General features: G+C 41.7%; 1 long non-coding RNA gene across 1 annotated transcript; it reads left to right on the plus strand.

Annotated features, from left to right (window-relative positions):
* Positions 1-1,832: 1,832 nt before the first annotated feature.
* LOC121684025 lies at positions 1,833-3,030 on the plus strand. The gene is made up of 2 exons (XR_006022997.1): positions 1,833-2,088; positions 2,913-3,030. It is a non-coding gene; the product is annotated as an uncharacterized LOC121684025 (long non-coding RNA).
* Positions 3,031-15,091: the final 12,061 nt, after the last annotated feature.

Consider the following 15,091-nt stretch of genomic DNA (forward strand, 5'->3'; position numbering starts at 1 on the left):
CTTTAGCTCACAGGCCTTTTCTCCTCCGTAGGCTACTGCCGTAATAGCCTGAAAATTTTGTTGCATGCATGACTGAGCAGGACCATTTTTTGTCAGATCATGGAGAGATTTCAGGTGTGCAATAACTTTAAAAGGAGTTTTCACATGTTAGGGTGGTGTGGGCCAACTATAGTGGGGTACGAATTGTATTTCCGTTTTTTTGCTAAAATTTATATTTTTGTTTTATTTGCTTTATTTGGGGTCCTACTGTTGAAAAATGACGGGGTGCAAATTTTCTGACCCCGTTTTGCACCCCCTCTGGGGGGTGCTTTGTCACGTTGGCCAGGATACTGACCACACACTGACATCTACTAATAATGATCACATTTTCACAATCTTGGTGTGAATTTAGGGGTTATTGAGGATGCTGAGTCCATTTATGACAGTTTCATTGTGATCAGAAGTTGGTATGACTCCTTTTTTGCAGTAATAAATGCAAATCCAATGGGGCAAAGTCGCCAAACAGTAAGTGAGCTCATATTTTGGGAACACCTTGATGTATGTTAACGAAACTTGGTCACATGACAACTGACCCCCTCCCAAGGGTACACAACAAATTTGGTGTAATTCGGCCACTGGGGGCGTTATAATTAGCGATCCTGCGTTTAGGGGTTACAGTATATCATGATGACGTAGGGTTAGCAAAAAAAATCCAATGGCTAGTCATACTCTTCATACTCATATTGATGATCATTGCAAATTTTCCCCCACTCATTATAAACAATTGGCCATTTTGGATTTTCCTTAGGGAGAAAGTAAATCATCAGCAGTCACAACTTTATTTGGCCCCCTCATTGCTGTTTGCCAATTTTTGTCAAAGATAACTATTTCAACACAAGATATATGTGTTTTAATTCTGTCTAATGACACAAAGCTGAGAATCACATTGCTAAGATACAGACAGAAGATACAAGAAGACAAAATTATTATTACTTGGACCAGTCTTTAAAGGACAAAACACGCAAGAAGAGAGCAGCAACATCAAGGGAGTTTGAAATTCATCTGGAGATGAAACTCACAATGTCTCTAAAGGAACTTTTGAAGAGGCAGATACACTTATTGTTCATCAAGCAATGGTGTGTTCAGCTGAGACTGGCTGGAGTGAAGTTAAAGTTTGGTCACCAGATACTGATGTCCTAATCCTTCTGCTTGATCTTGTTGCTGGTAAGCACCTTGGACCTCACACTCATCTCAAGTTTCTTACTGGTAAGGGCACAAAATATAGAGAAATTGATGTGGTAGAAAGAGTGCAGATTATAGGACATCAAAAATGTCAAGGCCTTATCGGTCTCCACAATTTCTCTGGTGCTGACTGGGGTGGTAAATTTGTGGGCGTCAGCAAAAAGACCTGGGTTGATGCCTACATAAAAACTTGATGATGATGATCCTGTCATCAGTTGCTTTAAGAAGCTTGGTGAAGGTCCATTGCCATCTAATCTCATCAATGGTGAACTTCCCCAACAAGTCAGAGGTCTAGAGCAGTTTGTCTGCAGTGTCTATAGGTCAACTGGTCACACAACTCTACCAAAACTGAGGTGGGAGCTATTTCGGACCAGGAACTTGGAGGGAGAAATGCTACCTCCGTCACGAGCTGCCTTGTTGCCTCATATCCTTCGTGCCAATTACATTGCCATGCGTGATAAATCCTACATTTCAAACTGTCCAGTTCTTCCTCAGATTGAAGATAATGGTTGGACTTTCCAAGAAGGAGTTTATGTTCCTGTGACATGTCTTACACTCCCTGCCCCTACACTCTAAAAAATGCTGGGTTATTTTCTCAACCCAAACGCTGAGTTAAAACTGTTGGGTCATTGTGTGGGGTTGTTTTTACTCATGTTGGGTTATTTTCTGTAACCCAGCTTGTTGGGTTGATAGTTTAGGACAGCGCCCCTCCTCTCCCCCACCTGACGTGAGCACACTACTCAGCACCAGGGTAACTTTAACACAGCTGCATAGTTATTTGAGAGTTCGGGGAAATCGTTATTCTTTCAACCGTCCATGCAGTCCAGCAGCTTTCAACATGCAGTGGAAATCAGGCGATTTTGGAAGGTATGTATCTGCTTTTAACTTTTTTATTATTATTATTCAGACGGATTTTAAAAGTAGCCTACACCCAGAGATACCTTCGTGATATGAATGGATATTCTGCCTGCCAATTTTGTTCAGCCTAAGCAGGTTAAGAATTGTGACATTCAAGCCAGCTAACGTTAGCTAACATTAATTTAGTCTTTAGACAATTACTGCTCATGTTAATGTTAAATCTACACAAAGACAGACTCTTAAAAATATAGTTCTGTGTTGACTGGGTATGAACTGCTGAACAGAAACAAAACAAACTTTTACAAAGAACTAAAATTAGCATACCAACAGCTGGCTAGGTTAACGTTAGCAGACGGTTGGTATGCTAGCTTCTAGCTCTAACAAATGCTTCGTGTTAGTGCAGCATGTGTGTCAGCTAATGTATACAGTCGAAGTAGTCTCTTTACGTACGGTAATCATCATGCCAAACAACATATTAATTCATTCAGGGTAGCTTCATATTATAGCCATGTAACTTACTGGGTGGTTTTTGGTGGTAACATTAATGTTACAGACAACTTGAATTTAACTAACTGAATGTGTTAACATGAGCTAGCTAACGGTAGAACTATCACTGCCACTAACGTTAATATTACTGAACGTATGTTTGTCAGTCTGCTGTTAAACAACTCCATGAGGTGGTCATGGTTTCCGAGTGTGTTGCGCTAATATTTTGTCTCCGAATTTTTAATGTTTGTCAACATCATTCACTGATCATGGTTCGTGAAAGTCTTGATCTAAAGTTTTGTCAATAGCAGTGATTAATTTACTCTTTTTCTTTCTTTGATTGACAGGGCTGACCCCCAAATGGACCGTGGAATCTAGCTGTCTTCATGGAAGTAACTTATCACATGCTGATGCTGCTTTTAGAGTAGGCTATCCATTCAAAAATAAAGTAAACTGTCAAATAAATAATTATGTCGAACTGTTTTATTTCATTGCATGGCTATTTGTTGCCCATTTTCTCTCAATGCAACCCAAATACTGGGTTTAGAAAACCCGACAACTGGTTATCTTAACTAGCAGTTCTGTTGATATAACCCAGTGGTTTGGGTTGAATCTATACCCAATATACTGTGTGAATTTTACTCAACATTTATATAGTTATAACCCAGCACATTGGTTACCTTTACCCAGTCTATTGTGCCAATTTAACTAACGTTGTGTTGATATAACCCAGTGTTTTGGGTTAGAATCATACCCAATCTGCTGGGTTTAATAATGTACCCAGACCATTGGGTTAGGATAACTCAATGTGGTGTTGGTCCAATAGTTAACCAGCGGCTGGGTTATATTTGGGTTATTTTTAACCCAACATTTTTTAGAGTGTAGAGCTGTGATAGAGTTGACAAAATGTGTGTGCAAAACCCAGTGCAAAACACTCAGGTGCACTTGTCACAGACATGGAATTCCCTGTACTCCTTTTTGCAAATGCTTTGCTGGTGACTGTGAAAATGCGACCAAGCATACTACAAATAAGGATGATGCTGATGAATGATCGATTTATGTAGAAGTGTACTTCTAAGGTGTTTTATTTCCTGTTCATGTTAATGCAACTTTACATTAATAATTAGTTCATTTATCAATTAGTTCATCAATTAGTTCAGTACTTAGTTAATGTACACTGCCATTGCAGTAGAGCTACAGTACATTTTGAATTAGTTTTATTTCAAAGATGTTAAATGATTGATTGCTTTATTAGCTATTGTAAAGGAAAATATCAGATTGTTCACCAGATTGTTAAAAAACACAAAAAAAAAAGACATAACAACTTCTGATCACAATGAAACTGTCATAAATGGACTCAGCATCCTCAATAACCCCTAAATTGACACCAAGATTGTGAAAATATGATCATTATTAGTAGATATATGTGTGCAGTCATTATCCTGACCAAGGTGAGAAAGTGCCCCCCAGAGGAGGGACAAAACGGGGTCAGAAAATTTGCACCCCATCATTTTTCAACAGTAGGACCCCAAATAAAGCAGATAAAACAAAAAAATCAATTTTAGCAAAAAAATCCTACGGGACCATTATTTCATGACAATTCATACCCCACTATTACTAGCCTGACGAGCCAGACCCACATTAAAATGTAGGGTCTGGGCACTCATCTTTCGCAGTGCTCAGTCCGAGGGGCGGGATAATCAGTTGTCTTTCAAATTCCCTCTGCACACAATAGGACAGCGGCAGCGCTATGAGCCCCATGCGTTTCCCACCAGCGGAGCTAGTTGGCTAGTTCAAACGTTTGCCAACTTAATAAAAGCTTAACTCGTGTCACACTGTTTGCCAGCAGCGACATCCATCTTATTTGTTTTCAAGTAGCAGGGAATTCAAGCCAAACCGTTGCAACTCTGCCATCAATCATTATGTTAAGCCCACCTAACGACTCTATACACGATTTCATTGGCCTGATTAAGTTTCGATTTCTGGAGCTCACAAGCCAGCGGAGGGTTGCTAGACTAGCCCTGGCAGCAAATGTAATTCGCTGCCGCTAGGGGCGCGTCTAGATTTCTAGGCTAACTGTCCTCGGTAGTATTACTTAATTTAATGAAAAATGTATCTAAATACATTAAAATACTTAAATGCATGTCATACGAGTGTTTACTTAATGAATCTAGAGGTTATAAGTGTTAAGGTTCCTATGTAGAGTTATTATGACACATTTCATTTTGTCCGCAAAACTGGTGTCCTTCTGGAACAACGCCATTATGTGGATATAAAAGACATTAATGTGACCACCCCATTACTGAGAGGGGTCCTTCCAGAATTAGGAAGGACAGAAGACATCACTGGAGCAGATGGACTGCACACAAGGTCAATTCTGTCTCAAATATTTTCATAATATTACTATTTCCGTGCAGTGTTGGAACTGGTCGTCTTAAGGTAGTCCTTTGACGCAATTTAAGTATTGATCTGAATATTTTTATCAATTTACATTGATTGATCATTGAAAATAATGTAAACCTTAACACTGTTACTCAGGATGAAGAATGTCTCTCATATAGCTAGGCCGCAAACTAGCATTGATTTCGAAAATGTCCACTGGTGCAACGCACTGTCCTATAGTACAACATGAAGTCAGTTTAATTTATTTTTTTCTTTTACTCCTATCATAATGAACCTTACTATAGTGAAAGCAAACATGTAAACAAACATTTTTTGTATTGCAAGTTTTAATTAGTTAAAATATGCAAAAGAGATATAATCCGAGTCTAAAAAATGAATGCGTTAATGGACGGCCGCATTTGGATGGCCCGTCAACTAAAACCTTCCTTCCCTGTTTTGTTAAAGCTAGTTTGATTTCCATGTTGAAAGTGAGAGACTGAGATGACCACCAAGGAAAGGTCCAGGAAGTTTAGGGAGAGGCTGATAACATACTTGTCCCCTCTCAGTACGGCTTTAAAAAACAAAGCACTACCTGCATGACTACATCATGCATCATCAAATATCAGTCATGCCATAGACAACAACAAACAGGCTATTGGGATATTTCTGGATCTATCGAAAGTATTCAATACCATTGATTCCAATGGTTTACTTATCAAACTGCAGCATTGGGATCAGAGGGACAGCATGGAGATGGCTCAAAACTACCTTCAGAATAGAGAGCAGTTCGTACTTATAAATGACCATAAATCAGTTCAGAAAACTATTACTCTTGGTGTCCCCCAGGGATCCATACTCGGGCCTCTTATGTTCACCCTTTATATCATAAAGTGTTATTTGCAGATGATACCAACCTGATTCTGTCTCACAAAAATCTTCTTGTCTTGCAGGAAACTGCAAACAAGGGGTTGTTGAAAGTGGACACTTGGTTTAAGTGCAACACATTATCACTAAATATCAATAAAACAAACTATATTATATTTCGCTCCACAAAAAATACAAATAATGTCGAAAATACCTGTCTCTCTATTAATGGCCAAGCCACTCTTGAATTTCCCCTGGGGATCAATAAAGTATCTATCTATCTATCTATTGAAAGAGTAAAATGGGTCCCCGCTATAAGCATTTCTTGCTTCTTAGGGATCGCCCCTTCATGCTGCTTTTTGTGCTCTTGTATTGTCTTGCACTTTAGCATGAATAAATAAATAAAAACTGACACACACACACTCTGCCCCATACACATACATACTCTACCTGCTGTCTTTGAACCCACCACCACACACACCTTACCTGTTTTAACTCCACTACCACTCACACACACACTCACACACACATAAACACCCACACTCTCCTCCCTCTTTCTAACACAAACACACACACACACATCCTCCATCACACACAGACACACTCTCCTCCCTCTTTAACACAAAGACTCACACACACTCTCCCTCACATACACACACATACACTATCGTCCCTCTCTTTAACACACTAACACCACTCACTCTACTACACACACACACACACACACTGCTCCCTCTCTTACACACACACACACACACACACTCTCCTCCCTCCCTTACACACACACTCTCCTCCCTCACACACAAACACACTATGCTGATGGGTTGTTCAATGAATTTGACCCAGTTATTTTATAGATGAATTCCAATCATGATTATGTGAAAGTATGGCTATCAGGAAAAAATATTTTACCTGTGTTGTACTAAACATTTGACTGAATTTAAAATAACAATGGACATACTAGTACTCTGTTGTCCAATGGTGCAACGGCATGTCCTGTGGTACAACAAATTGAATTGTGAGTGGAAAAAGTATTTTAATAAAGTAAAAAGTGTTGGATAGTATAATAATGCTATCATTACTATGCAGCTATAAGGATGAAATGAAGATTCCTTGGGTTTTATACTAAATATAATGAATGTAACCCAGACATTTGGGTGAAGTCTCTATGTGTACATCTTATAGTATATAAATAACATAATTTTGGGGGTATGTTTGATGTGGAAATATAGTTGGGGCAAACTAATATGCCTTGGGCTCATCTATCTTATCTACAGTATCCAACATTCTCTGAATTAAATAATGACATTTTTTATTTTGTTGCACCGGTGGACGCATTTTAGGACTACCACACCAAAAAGTGAATAATATGCAAAATATATGAATAATTAGAAATGGACACATTCAGTTTTGAATTATTCACATTTAAGGGAATATAATTATATGTCATTTGACATATTTTTGAATTATAATTTTTTTCACTTTGAATTTGAGTTCACGTCAACCACCCCATACAACACTATGGGTGGGATAGGGTAGTGCAATTCTCCGCGGGGGGTGGGTGTCCCCTGTCAAGGTTTCCATGGTCATGGTGGACACCTCAACAGGCACAGGCAAGGAGGCATTGGCCGGGGGCTTAGTTGGTTGGTTGTCACCGGGATGCAGAGCTAGAGTTCAGTAGGGTGACAGCCGCAGGGAAGAAGCTTCCTCTGAACCTGCTGGTTCGGGTGCAGAGAGACCTGTAACGCCTCCCAGAGGGGAGTGGGGTGAACAGTCTGTGGTTGAGGTGAGAACAGTCTTTGATGATGCTGCACGCCTTACGCAAGCATCACTTGCCCTGGATGGCCTTGATGGAGGGGAGTGAGGAACCGGTGATGCGTTGGCCAGTTTTCACCACCCTTTGCATTTTTTTTTGGTCGTATTCTGGTGTAACCTCCATGTTTCAATCTGTAGTGTTTGAGCAACTGACCTCTGACTTCACATCCAAACAAGCACAACTTACATGTCCAGTTCATTGCTCTGCATTTTCAGTTTTCCAACTGCAAAAAGAAAAAGAGGGCAAAATTATTGTCAATATGCATCTATTGGCCATGTTTAACTAAAACAGCTGATTAAGTTTATCACATTAAATGTTCATTTAAATGATTTCTCCAGAGACCTAATTAATACTGTTAAGCTAAAAATATTATGATTTGGCAACTTAATTTTCTCTATTGCTTCAGACCTAGTACATTTATCACAATCATACGTTGGAATTATATGACGCCATTTTGCACCTCAATAACGGCACATTTGTTCAAATTCCACACACTGCAACCTAAGTCCTCTTGCTAAATCACAAAGAAAGATTTTAGATAAAAGACCATGGCTAATTTTCTCAGTCAGTAAGGTTATGAGTCCAATTATCCTAATTGTTTTATCAATACAGTAGGAATATCGACGTAAACCATACACAGTTTAATCTTTTACATTACATTACATTACATTACATTACATTTGGCTGACGCTTTTTAACCAAAGCGACTAACAACATGGTAAACAGTAAGTTTTTAGAACAATTCTCACAATTTTAGGACAGTTTAAAAAAAACATTAGAGTACAGTAAGAATAAGTGCGTCGGTGAGTGCTGTTTTTAACAGTTACTTGTCAGTTTAAAACGGCTGGTGAGTGCTAGGATCAGTAAGACTTGTTGTAAGTGTTGCTATGAGAGTAGATGTTCTCTAAAGAGCTGGGTCTTCAGGAGTTTTTTGAAAGTGGAAAAGGATGTCCCTGCCCTTGTAGGAACTGGCAGTGTGTTCCACCAACGAGGAACAACAGATGAGAAAAGTTTGGATTGGCTTGAGCGTACCGTTGGTAGAGCTAGACGTCGTTCGTCAGAGGAGCGCAGCGGTCTGGAGGTAGTGTAAGTCTGTATGAGGGCATTCAAGTAGGTGGGAGCAGAACCGGAGACTACTTTGTAGGCAAGCGTTAGAGACTTGAATTTGATGCGGGCCGCCATAGGTAGCCAGTGTAGCTGGATGAGCAGCGGGGTAACATGTGCCCTTTTGGGTTGGTTGTAGACCAGGCGCGCCGCCGCGTTCTGGATCATCTGAAGTGGTTTCACTGCGCAGGCTGGGAGACCTGTCAGGAGGGCATTGCAGTAGTCGAGTCGTGAGATGACTATTGCCTGAACCAGAAGTTGGGTAGCATCTTGAGTCAAGTAAGTCCTGATTTTCCGTATGTTGTAGAGTGCAAAACGGCATGACCGGGCGACTGAGGCAACATGATCTGAGAAGTTTAGTTGGTTGTCAAGAACAACTCCTAGATTTCTTGCAGTCCTGGTCGGTGAAACAGACAGGGAGTCAAATTTGATGTTGATGTCGTGGTGTATGGTAGGTTTAGCTGGGATGACCAGCAGTTCAGTCTTTGAGAGGTTCAGCTGGAGGTGGTGTGCCTTCATCCATGTAGCTATGTCTGAAAGGCAATCCGAGATCCGTGCTGAAACCAGGGGGTCGTCAGGTGGAAAGGACAGATAGAGCTGTGTGTCGTCTGCATAGCAGTGGTATGAGAAGCCGTGCGAACGGATAATCTGTCCCAAGGAGGTGGTGTAGATAGCAAAGAGGAGGGGGCCCAGCACTGAGCCCTGGGGGACCCCTGTGGTGAGATGGTGAGGTGCGGATAGCTGACCAAGCCATGATACGTTAAACGAGCGTCCTGTGAGGTAGGATTCAAACCAGGAGAGAGCAGAACCGGAGATTCCCATGTCAGCGAGTATAGAGAGAAGGATACGGTGATTAACCGTGTCAAAGGCAGCCGATAAGTCAAGCAGAATGAGTACTGATGACCGAGCGGTCGCCCTGGCTTCTTTTAAGGCTTCTGTTACAGACAGCAGAGCCGTTTCGGTAGAGTGGCCGCTTTTGAACCCAGACTGATTTGGATCCAGAAGGTTGTTCTGTGAAAGGAAGTCAGAGACCTGTTTGGAGACTGCTCGTTCAATGCCTTTGGATAGGAAAGGCAGTAGTGAGACAGGGCGGTAGTTCTCGACTTGAGCAGGGTTGAGAGAAGCTTTCTTAAGTAACGGTGTTACCCGGGCCATTTTGAACGCTGTTGGAAATGTGCCGGAGGTTAGCGAGGCATTGATCACATGTGTGATAGCTGGAGCGATGGTCGGGCTGATGGACTGAAGTAGGCTCGTAGGTATAGGGTCCAGCGAGCATGTGGTAGGACGGCTGCATGTCAGGAGTCTGGACACTTCACTCTCGGAGAGAGGCATGAATGCTGAAAAAGATGTTCCAGCAGTCCCTAGAGGTTGTAGGAGTGCGGTATCTGAGTCAGATGCGTTGAGTGGGCATGTAGAGAATTGACTGCTGATTGCCGCCACTTTGTTTGTAAAAAATGAGGCGAGGGTATCTGCAGTAAGGCTGGATGGAGGAGGAGGCAGCTGAGGGTTGAGTAGCGATTTGAAGGTTGAGAAAAGTGTTCGAGTGTCTGTAGCGCTGTTGATTTTGTCATTGTAGAAAGCAGTCTTAGCAGCAGTGATGCTGGCTGAGAAGGAGGTCAGGAGTGTCTGGTAGTTTTTGAGGTCGTCAGCTAGTTTGGATTTGTGCCATTTCCTCTCCGCGGCTCTGAGTTTGGTGCGCTGCGATCGGAGGGTATCATTTAGCCATGGATGAGAATGTTTAGATCGAGCTGGCCTTGTGGTAAGAGGGCACAGCTCGTCTAGACACGAGGTCAGTGTGGAGCAGAGCGAGTCAGTAGCTTCATTAACCTCCAGAGAGGAGAAGGTGTTGAGTGGAGGTAGACCGGAGGCAACCACAGAGGAGAAGTGCGTTGGAGACAGGTTCCGGATGTTGCGGCGGAACGTGACCATCGGCTGAGGAGCCGGAGGCTGTTCTGACAGGCTGACGTTGAACTGGATGAAGAAGTGGTCAGAAAGATGGAGAGGCGTCACCATGAGGGTGTCTGTGCTGCAGTTCCGAGTGAAGATCAAGTCAAGCTCTTTGCCAGCTTTGTGAGTCGGTGGGCTTTGAACCAGTTCGAGGTCAAAGGAGTGGACCAGGGCCAAAAAGTCCGCTGAGCCTGGGGCATCTAAGTGGATGTTCATATCACCGAGAACAAGAAGCGGACAGTCATGCTCAGGGATGGAGGATAGCAGAGTGTCAAGTTCGTCAATAAAGTCGCCTAGTTGGCCTGGAGGGCGGTAGATGACCAGCACGTAGAGTTTTGCTGGGGCGATCACTGTGATGGCATGGAATTCGAATGAGACATATTTGTTTGAAGGCAGTAGCGGGGTGAATTTCCATTTGTTGGAGATCAGCAGGCCCGTCCCGCCTCATCGTCCAGATAGGCGAGGGGTGTGGGATAGTGTAAGGTTAGTGGAGAGTGCAGCCGGGGTGGCAGTGTTCTCTGGTTTGATCCAAGTCTCAGTGAGAGCAAGGAGTTCCAATGAAAGGTGGTTGGCATAGCCAGCTATGAAGTCGGTTTTGTTGACTGCGGATTGACAGTTCCACAAGCCCATGGAGAAGGAGGTTTCTGTCGGTGAAGACCGTTTAAGTTCCTGGAGGTGAAGGGGATTTCTGCCCCTTTTGATATTTCTGCCCCTTTTGGCATGATGCCGTTTTCTGCAATGGCCGGTGATAACAGATATGGTGGAACGGCACATTTTGCCTTTGTCGGTGCCTGTGCTCGGTGAATCTTTACACGTTTTGAATCAACTTAGCATGCTACACGTTTTGAATCAACTTAGCATGCTAGCAAGCGTTTCTCATGAGAAATGGCTAACATTAGAACTAAACTCAAAGATTGTTAAGGCGGAGCCTTCTCCCTGGTTTTTTAATAACGTTTGGAAGTCGATACCTACACCAGATGTTTTTCTCAGTCTGACCTATTGGTACAATCTAAAACACGGCAATAATTAACCATTTTCTTTGACGATGTTAGGGATTTACTTCAGTGCCTAATGCTTTCTAATGAGGCGAGTATCTCCAATATGGCGATGTCCAGATCTGATGACACGCCCTGCAAACCCCTAATTGGCAAATTTATACAGCCTAGTTCTAGACCCCAGGCGCCACCACTTCCTTATAACTTCGATAACTAAAAAATATCAAAGGGCTTGAATACCTAGAATATTTGTTTTCTGCTCTGCATGGTCTGAGGCAGCGTTAACTCGCATAGCTGCTATCAGTTAGCTGCAAACTGTTAGCAGCTAGCGCATATATCGGCCACTTAGCAAGTTGAACTTAACATTACCCCAGCTGTTAATGAAACCGAATGTACAGTTTTGCACAAATGCTGTTAGTTCAACCTATACTGTAAACATTTGACACATTAATTAATACATACTGTAAACTTACCGGACAGAGCAAGTCACTGGTGAAGCTGCGTTACACCAAAGATCCTTGTTCCGCTTTAACCCTCTCTGGTTACACTGCCATCCCAAAAGTCAGCCACACCGTAACACTGCCGACCGTTGGCTGTGGAATCCAGAATGCTCCATCTGCTGACTGTGCGCGTGTGCACTGCGTGAGTCCAGTTTACTATAAAATGGCTTCTTTAATGCTCAAATATGTATTTAGAGAACACTTTTATTTGGGTTTTAGTGATTACTTTTGAAATCAACCCAATTTAGGGGAAAATAAGCACAAACAAATCGCTATTTTATGTTAAAATGCTGATTATGCGGCTTAGAACTCAGAATGGAGCTCGGTAAACAAAATATTCAGAATCAGCACCCTCAAATTAGGTAAGAAAGGTGGTTTACCAACTTTTCCTCAAATTTGCCGTCAGAGGTTCTCTTCTGTAAAGCTGCTCTCCCTCTACTACAGACTTTGAGATTTTTGACAGCCTCATCAGATTATCAGCTGTTTTGTTTTGGCCCCATGGTCAAGAGCACTTGATTTGCAGAGGTGGAAGAAGTATGAAAATATTGTAGTCAAGTAAAAGTACCAATACCTTGATGAAATATTACTTAAGTACAAGTTAAAATACTGATCTGAAAATGTACTCAAGTAAAAGTAAAAAGTAGTTCATTTAAAATGTACTTTAAGTAAAAGTTACTTAGTTACTTTTTTTTGGGGGGGGGGGGGGGGGGGGTACCAGAACAACTAGTTTTACCAGAGACTTTCTAATGAGGAGATACAGCACTCAAAAAAATCCTCCATAGTAATGCATGGGGTTAGTTTGTAACGCCAGTTGTCTACACATATCACAACCCATCCGCGGCAAAACGATGACGTGAATACATTGAGCCAATCATGTGGTGTGTTGTAAAATACATTGAGCCAATCATGTGGTGTGCTGATCTCGCTGCTGGAGCAAGATTGTTGTCGTGAAGCCTTACGCACACGCATTTCTGCCGAAATAGATGCACGATAAGTGCCCAAAAAGTGTTGCAATATGGCCGCCGAGTGGAGGTACTTGCCTGATAAGGATGTTGAGAAATGGAGATCTATGTGAAAAATCGCCGGAGTTCTCCTTTAAGTTTGCAACTAACTTTGAAAATCAACTACTGCTCACTCATCCTTGGGTCGCTTTGCAGTGAACAGTAATCCAGCACAACTGAAAAGCCCCTCACAGGCAGCTGAGGCAGGCAGGCCAATGTTGAGTTGCAGAGAGTTTTTTTATATTTGGAAACGAGCAGAAGGTTCAGCAGATTAAAGGGCGTCGAACTGGGGGGGAAAGTGGGAAGTATAGGGCAATAGAGGAGAGGGCCCTTGAAAAGTGGAATACAGGGGGCACAACATTTTCATCAGGCATTAGTAATAACTCAGGTAATCCACACATAAAAAAATCCAAACAACTCCATAAGTAGAGTCATGTGTAATGAAGTGGAATAACACAGGGAAAAAGTATTGAACACGCTAAGAAAAAGCACTAAGGCAAGGAACGAGCTGGAATCTGTAAGTAGTTAGAGAGTAGTTATCCTTTCTATCTGCGCAAATTAATATAAGCTTGGTTGGTAGCTTACATATTGATGGGCTATAAAAAGGTTTTTCATTACCAAGGTGTCACACAAGAAACATTTCATGATGGATAAAAGCAAAAAGCTCTCCCAAGACCTTTGCAACCTTATTGTTGCAAAACATATCAATGAAACTGGTTACAGATGCATTTCAAAACTTCAGAATCTTCCAGTAAGCAGCGTGGGAGCCATTATCTCCAAGTGGAAGAAACATCACTGCATCATCAACCGGCACAGGATCTCCTCGCAATATTTCTGACCAGGGAGTCAGAAGGATAGTCAATTCCAAGAGCCAAGGACCACTCGGAGAAAGCTCCAGAAAGACTTGAAGGCAGCCAATTCAATTAAATTCAATTAAACAGTTCTGGAAGTAATCTGGAACTAAAGATCAGGATTCACAAGAGGGACCCCTGGAATCTGTTTAGAACAATGGACCAAAATCACACCTGATACTGCGACTAATACGTTTTGTCATACAGGAAATGTCTTGAAGCTGTCTTTACAAACAAAGGCTTTTCCACAAAGTATTGAAGAAATTTCAGTAGGCATGTTCAATACTTTTTTCCTGTGTCATTCCACTTTAATACACAAAACTCTTATGTTTGGATTTTTTAGGCCTATATGTGTGTTAATATAATGTGTGGTGAAATTTTCAAATAGACTCAATGGAAGTTTAGGCTAATTACTGGAAAAAAAAAATTAAGCGTTCAATACTTATTTCCACCATATATTTATTTTACCTGAATATTTTAACTTCAAAATTAAATGTAAAAATGAATGTCAGACGAAATGTAAAATTTGACTGACTGGATTTTGTATACAAAACATAGTGAAAACTGTCTAAGGTCACTCTCACTCTCCCTTGCTAAAGAGCTAAATGGTTTAGTCCGCCTGCACGATTCATAAGGTAGTCTATCTTTTGTTTATTTAGTTGAGCATCGCTAGTAGTGGACCGCTAATTGTTGTGCTGCTGGTGCAATGTCTTTCTCCAAGAAAGCCAAGTCAGGTTACTAAAAACAAAGGCCAAAACAGGAAAAAGAGAGACATCAAAATGAGGGGAAACAACTGCTAATAAACTTCTTTCCAAAGAAAGGTGAGCACAAACGTCAAAACACGAAATCCCATGGTGTTTGCTTGAATATCTCCGCAATCATTGGTGCTAAAACGAACTGAGACAACCCATTGGAATAGCGGAAAATACACTTTCATAGGTTAGGCTAATCTGATGCATCTCATGATCCAGCTCCATCTCCATCACTTTCAGAAAGACTGCATGGCGTCAGCTTGATTCATGTCCTGTTGTAGGCTACATGCTGACCATTATCACTAGGCTAGTGA

Source organism: Alosa sapidissima, chromosome 15 (genome assembly GCF_018492685.1).
Source record: "Alosa sapidissima isolate fAloSap1 chromosome 15, fAloSap1.pri, whole genome shotgun sequence".
NCBI classification, from domain to species: domain Eukaryota; kingdom Metazoa; phylum Chordata; class Actinopteri; order Clupeiformes; family Clupeidae; genus Alosa; species Alosa sapidissima.